The following is a 7,036-nucleotide window of genomic DNA, read 5'->3' as shown; positions in this document are numbered from 1 at the left end:
TATATGGGCATACAAGGGATTCTGTTAAGCATCTCCATATATGGGCATAAAAGGGATTCTGTTAGGGATCTCCATATATGGGCATAAAAGGGATTCTGTTAGGGATCTCCATATATGGGCATAAAAGGGATTCTGTTAGCTGTTAGTGATCTCCATATATGGGCATAAAAGGGATGCTGTTAGGGATCTCCATATATGGGCATAAAAGGGATTCTGTTAGGGATCTCCATATATGGGCATGAAAGGGATTCTGTTAGGGATCTCCATATATGGGCATAAAAGGGATTGTATCCCAGATGATGCCCTGTTAGGAGATCCACACTAACAGAATCCATATATGGTCCTACCGACAGCTGCTATAAGCCAACCCTGGCGATAAGGTCTGAGTCGAAGAAATGCTTCTTTCCTGGCAAGAATTGCCCCTTTATACTGTAGGGCTCGTTTGTGTATTGTATGACATCACGCCACATCATCGCTGAGGACTGTGTGATGTCATCATATCTCCATATATGGAGACATAGGTTGCTCATGCCCAAATATGGGCTGGTGAGGTCAGACTTAGTGTGATGCGTAGGTTATCTCCATATATGGAGATTCAACTTCAATGAGTAACCATGGCAAACTGTCAACTGCCCGTATGTCTTGATAATTGGTAAAACAAACTTTTGGCCTATTTGTGGAGATAAGCGACCAACGGTCGCTTATCTCCCGATTAGGGAGTCTTACTGGTTATGTCAGCTCAAAGTGCTCCTTATTGCTTATCCTATATGAATACTAAAACATATCTTCATCAAAGTGTCAAACGGCATGAAGACGAAACAAGTTGACAGACAAACAGAGGAACAATAATTGTGCCCAAAGGCACCGACAGACTCAAGCAGACATACGGTAATTCGATGCTGGAAAAGGTTGCCGTTCCAACGTGTTATTAGAGAACCTTTGAAACACATTGACAGGGTCATAAAGCAGAAGAAGCTGTAAGGAAATTAATAGGTTGCAGTGGGACAGGCCCATCAATATGTATCAATGCCAAGCCGCCATTTGCCCACATTATCGTTGTCGGGAAGAAACTTCTTATCTCCTTGTCTTAACTCTTTTTTTCTTTTTCTTTTTTTTTTGTAAATGAATGCCTGCATGACTACATCATAATACAGCGTCACAAAAAAGTAGCAGATCCACAAGCTTGAAAGGCGGAGCTTGTACATCTGGTACTTTTTGGTTTTTGAATTTGAAACCTGAAACATGAAAATGCATTTTCTGTTTAATAATGAGCTGGGAAGACAAACACCATAGCAATGTACTGCTATCACGTAAACAACATGTCATCTGCTTGTGACTGCAATCTGTTCTGTACCCATGTACCTGACAAACTACTTCCTAAAGGTCAAGGATGTTCACGAATCACGATCACAACACCAGAGGCAGCTCCACTAATCATCATCAATGTAGATTTAACACTAAACAAGGCTTTAATTCATTCTCCTGCTATACCGCCAACATGTGGAACTCCGCAAGCCTTAAAGGAGAGCAAATCCCTAGCCTCCCTCAAAATTGGTATGAAAAGTCACCTTCAGGTGGCTGCTACCCGTGACTTGTAAATAGACTAAGCCCCCATGCTCCCCCCCCCTTTTCTGCCTTTGTATTTGATGTTATGCCTTTTCTGCTTTTGAAATTGTTGTTATCCTAGATAAAGTACTATGTTCTATCCGTCTGTCTTTCAATGTTAGATGAGATACTTAAAGTGTGGTTCCTGTGGAAATAAGCCTTAGAGCTTTCTAGGATCTCCTTTTAATTGACCTTGTACCAGTGATTTGTACTGTCATGAAACTGTACTTTTTTCTATTGCAATCTTCTAATAAATGCTTCAATCAATCAATCAATCAATCAATCAATCAATCAATCAATCAATCAATCAGAATATAGAGCTATTTAACACTTATTATATATTTTTTTAAAACACGATTATTCAGTGTAGATTGGGGTCCCAGAGATAATGGTATCTAACGGAGGTCTGTGACTGTCGCCTATAATCTATATCAAACCGTGTGTCCTTGAAATTCAAAAGGTTGCTCTAAGTCATTGTCCTAAACCACTGGTTTGCAGTGTGAAGGCAGCAATTACTGTCAAAGTGTGTAGTGTGACTCATGTGGACCTGGACATTCAGTAGAAGCAGGCAGCAGAGGAGATACTGTGCAGAGGGTGGAGGTGGTGCTCAGGAGGTACAGTAGAGATGGAGGTTTTAACGGCTCGATCCCCAGCTCCTCCTGGCATCAAGTCGCCTTGTCCTTGAGCAAGACGCTGAACCCCAAACTGCTCCCGACAAGCAGTCGAGTGCCTTGCATGGTTGCCCTCACTGTCAGTTCAAGGTTCAAGGTAGACTTTATTGTTACATTTTGTGTAAAGGTGTAAAGGTAACAGTAAAACTTATGTTGTTTTGGCCTCCTTCAGACAATGCAGCAGTATCTATAATAACATATATATATATATATATATAACTTCACATTATATTCTATGTACAGAATGAAGGTGCAGTTCAAGCATAATAGTGCTAAGAAGGGATGGTTGGGGGAGATGTTCTCGACAGTTTGTTCATGTGCCTGATTGTGCGTGGAAAGAAGCTTTTTTGCAGTCTGTTGCTGGTAGCTTTGAGACTGTGTAGTTGTTTTCCATGCGGCAACATTTTAAACAGACTGTGGTTGGGACGGTTTCGATCTTTGATGATTCCACGGCTTTGCTGGCATCAGCGTTCGTCGTACAGGGCTTGGATGGGGGGGAGATCACATCCGCTGATGCGTTCAGCTGTCCGGACCCTAACCCTAACCCTAACCCTCCGCAATGCCTTGCAGTTGAGGTCGGTGCAGCTGCCGTACCAGGCAGTGAAACGGCCAGTCAGGATGCTCTCTGTGGTGCCTCTGTAGGAAGCTCTGAGGACTTTGGGTCTATTATGGGACTATTACGTGACTCAGTGTGACTGTCACTGTCAATGCGTGTGAATGTAAAGCACACTGTCTTTACTTTTCTACCCTTTTTTCTCACTTTAGTCATTATGCCAATTGATTGCTCCCCACACACGTGTGTTGTCACTGCTGTTGTATCCCACCTTAAGTTAGCCATGCCCATGCACAGCTGTTGTAGTATGATAATAAGGGGCGGGATGATTTTAGTGTGTCACTAAAGCGCTGTATTTCGATTGGGACAAATGACTCAAAGGCTTTCAGCTTTCAAGAAGAAAACAAAAATACACAGGGAGATAACCACGTCTGGGTGTCTATTAGATTAAAGTAAACTCTATAGACACATACAAAACAGAAAAAGCACAAAACTAAGGCACCCCATCTTTAACACTGTGTACAGTATGTTGAGTCAGTGACTCCGATGTCAGGTGTTCCTTGACACTAACAGGTATTTTTTTTTAATGAAAGGCTCACTCATTGTAGCTGTAAAAGCAGCTGCCGTGTGTTTGCTTTGCTTGCTTGGCTGCTAAAGCTTGTCTTTTGACAAATCATCAAGCGTGCAATCCACCTGCTGCCTCAGTTTCACTTTAGTTCCCCATGCAGGAGCTAGAGAACATCATGTACATCATGAGCAGTGGTGGTCTGGTGGAACAAGTACTCACATTTGTGTTACTAAAAGTATCAATGTCACAATGTACAGATGTGATATTCCAACATTTCAAAGAGCCTGCCATTTGTACCTCAGTGTAACGTCAATGGATAGTCTAAGCATTGTCACGGTCAAAGGGGGGCATTTGCCAAGTGGAGGAGGGGGTTCAGGAAAAGTACAAGTTAAAGGTAGGGTAGGTGATTTTACTTAAGTTTCAGTTTCAGTTTTCATGTAGGTGACAGCCTTCCTACAATCAAGTGGGTGCAGGCCTTGGTGCCCGTAAGGCCCGCCCCACTCCATGATTGGAGGAAGGCCCCACTCTATCCTGATTGTAGGAAAACTTGTCACCCACAACTGAAACTGCTTTTTTCTCCTCACAGGAGATAAGTCCAAATATGGACCATACTCTATAGTAACTAGTACTCTCAGATACCCTAACCCATTTTGTTATTATTTGAATTAAATGGAATGACTTACCCTACCTTTAAAGTCCAGTATTCAAAATGTATTTGAGTAAAAAGTATTGGCCTCAAAATATAGTCAAAGTATTAAAAATAATAGTAGTAATTGTGCAGAATGTCTCATGGGGTGATCTCTGCCTGCCTCCTGTGACTTGTTTTATTTTCATTTTTGTTTATTTTATTTTTATTTCGTTCATATTGTTACCGGTACAAATCTTTAGAATATATCATCAGATACCATTTCTGATACCATTTCTGTCAATGCAGTCTGCGTCTAAAAGCAGGTGTGTACAGGAAACCCACCTACCAGTGACATCAACCAAATTAAAGCAATTTTACAGTGAACTACTCCTTAATACCTATGGTTAGGATTCTGTGAGCAGAGATATTTCTAGTCAGTCAGAGTATAATTCTGTATGAGGAATATACAGTAATATGGTACCTAGTTATAATAAACACAGAGAAAGCATAACAAGAGCAAACTTGGAGAACGACCATGGACCAAAGCAAGTATAGTCTGCATCGAAGCGGTCCGTTATTTTTAAATTCTGCCCGCACATTCTAGCAACCCAGGGGGAAATCTACAGAACGTTTCCTCCCAAGAAAGAACAAAAACAACAGATGTTGGAACAAAAACACAATAACAAAGCCCAACAAGTAGCCTAGTCTATCAGAAGAGGACATTTTAGATTCATGCTCCTCAGTTTGACTGTCGTCTCTCCTTTCCTTTCAGTCTACCGACTCACTACACACGTGAGAAATTAAACTGTTGACTGAAACCAGAAAATATACCCAGAGGCCACATCACTCCCAACTGACTCACCTGTCTCCTCACTTCACTTGAAAATGCAGAACTATTCATTATATGCTTGAGGAGTTTTCACTCGCTGCCTTTATTGATCTACCCTAGCCTGTTCAAATACCTATATTGATTTCCCTGACTGGCTTTATTCGCCCATATGTTCTGAAACAAGGCACTCACTCTGGATTGTGATATTTTCAATACTTGGCCCATGCTCTAGTTGTAGGTTGTATAGTCTTATTAAAATCACAATTCAACTTTATGCCAAGAAAGGGCTGCTGCAGTGTTTCTCACATATTTGCATCGCTTATTTGCATTCAATTCTTTCGTTGTTAGTCGCTTGTATGGCTCGTGTCGCCCAAGGATTCAATGAGTTTACTGCCAAGTGCTCGGTAGGGCTGTCACGATTTTATGCAACGATTCGCTCAAATAATTGGGATTAACTTTTTAATTGTGTTTTTGGCATTGAACATTGGAACATTATGAATAAAAATTGCATTTCTGTTTGGCCTTTTAGGCTTCGTAATCAAAAACTGCACTGTGCAGATTACAAATAATGTTATACAAAGACATTACCGACATACGGTATATCAAATTCGTAATTTTTAAATAGTGGAAAATAGCTCATTTTCAAGCTTACAACAGTGTCACCAAGTGACACGTCATAAGCATGTAGATCGCTATTTTTGGAAAATGTTTGAAAATGTATAAAAGTTTTTCAACATGGAAACATATGTGACGATTACGCTCAAATAATTGTGATTATCTCAAATAATTGCGCTTAGACGTGTAATATTGTGACAGGCCTAGTGGTCGGGACACCACCTTCTCCTGGATGAATTTAAATTACCAGTCAGCTTCACATTCAAACATAAATATTATAAAAGGAAGAAACTCGGCTGAAACAATACATTATTGCAAAACCGTAGGGAGCTGTTAGTATCAAAACCTCCGCCTCATGTCAGTCAGTAACGCCTCACGTCATGCTCCATATACTGCATGTCCCTTTTATGCTCATATATGGATGTGCATCCCTAGTAAATGAGGTGTAGCTCACGAGAACAGGAGTTTATGAATGTTACAGCTTTTCTTAATATTTCCATTGGCAGAACAAAAGAACAAAATAGCCTATAGTATATGGCAGGCGTTTTCATTCATACAATGTTTCATTTTGTGACCTAAAATGTGCATGCAAACTGTCACACCCAAACAACGCACCACTCAAAAAGATGATAAATCCATGCTACACACTTGCGAAACATTCCTTTATTATAAATAAAGTATTTGTATAAAAAATGGCATGCTTTAAACCATGGCATTTACAGATTTCACAACCAAAAGGCTATACCATTCAGTTATAGCTGACAAACTCATCTCATAATGCAGCTCGACGGATGACATGAGACGAAGAATTCATTAATTTTCAACAACCACAAATTATTATAACATTTTTTTTTCAAACGCACAATTAGAATAACATCTAAACAATTGTTCGTCCCAACAAACTTTTTTTTCTTTTTTTTTTAGGTAGTCTCTTTTTGAATTATTCTTTTTTTCTCACCATATTTTTCCGTCTCACATTTGCTAGCGCAGCGGTTTGGCTAGCGCAACAAGTTTTTAAAAGTTTATGATTGGTCATGTCTGTAGCTCAGGCCCATGATCTGTGTCTGTAAACAGAAATGATATAAACAACCACACACACACACACAGACAGGTTCATTTTGTAGTACAGTCCCTTCTCAAAGTGGGGGGTCCAAGCGGACCCAATGAGTTCCTTGAAGGGGGAGTCCAAAACTAGAACCTTACAGATACGTAACTCTGAGAGTGTACAAAATGGAACCAAATGGACCTGTATGGGTCCCATTCGGGTTCCTTTTGCACGCTCTCAGAGCTATGGGGGGGTCAGGAGGGGGGGAGGGGGGTCCTTGAAATTAAAACAAACAGAGAACCACTCCGATTCCGTATGTTGTTGCCTTCCTGCTGCTCTGTGTTTGCTGACACGGAGCGGACATCATCAAAATGTCTTTGTGCTTGGCTGGAAGTCCTCAGGTTGTCTCCACTCTTCTTCTCGACACTTCAGAGTGTTGAGTGTGAAAGCGCTCCAGGGGTACCCTTTGTCATTTCCGAGGCTTCGTCACCCTTCAAATTGCGTGATTTGTGTAGCTGACAT

The sequence above is a fragment of the Nannobrachium achirus genome (assembly GCF_963921795.1).
Source record: "Nannobrachium achirus genome assembly, chromosome: 11".
NCBI classification, from domain to species: domain Eukaryota; kingdom Metazoa; phylum Chordata; class Actinopteri; order Myctophiformes; family Myctophidae; genus Nannobrachium; species Nannobrachium achirus.
This window is presented reverse-complemented; position numbering follows the sequence as displayed.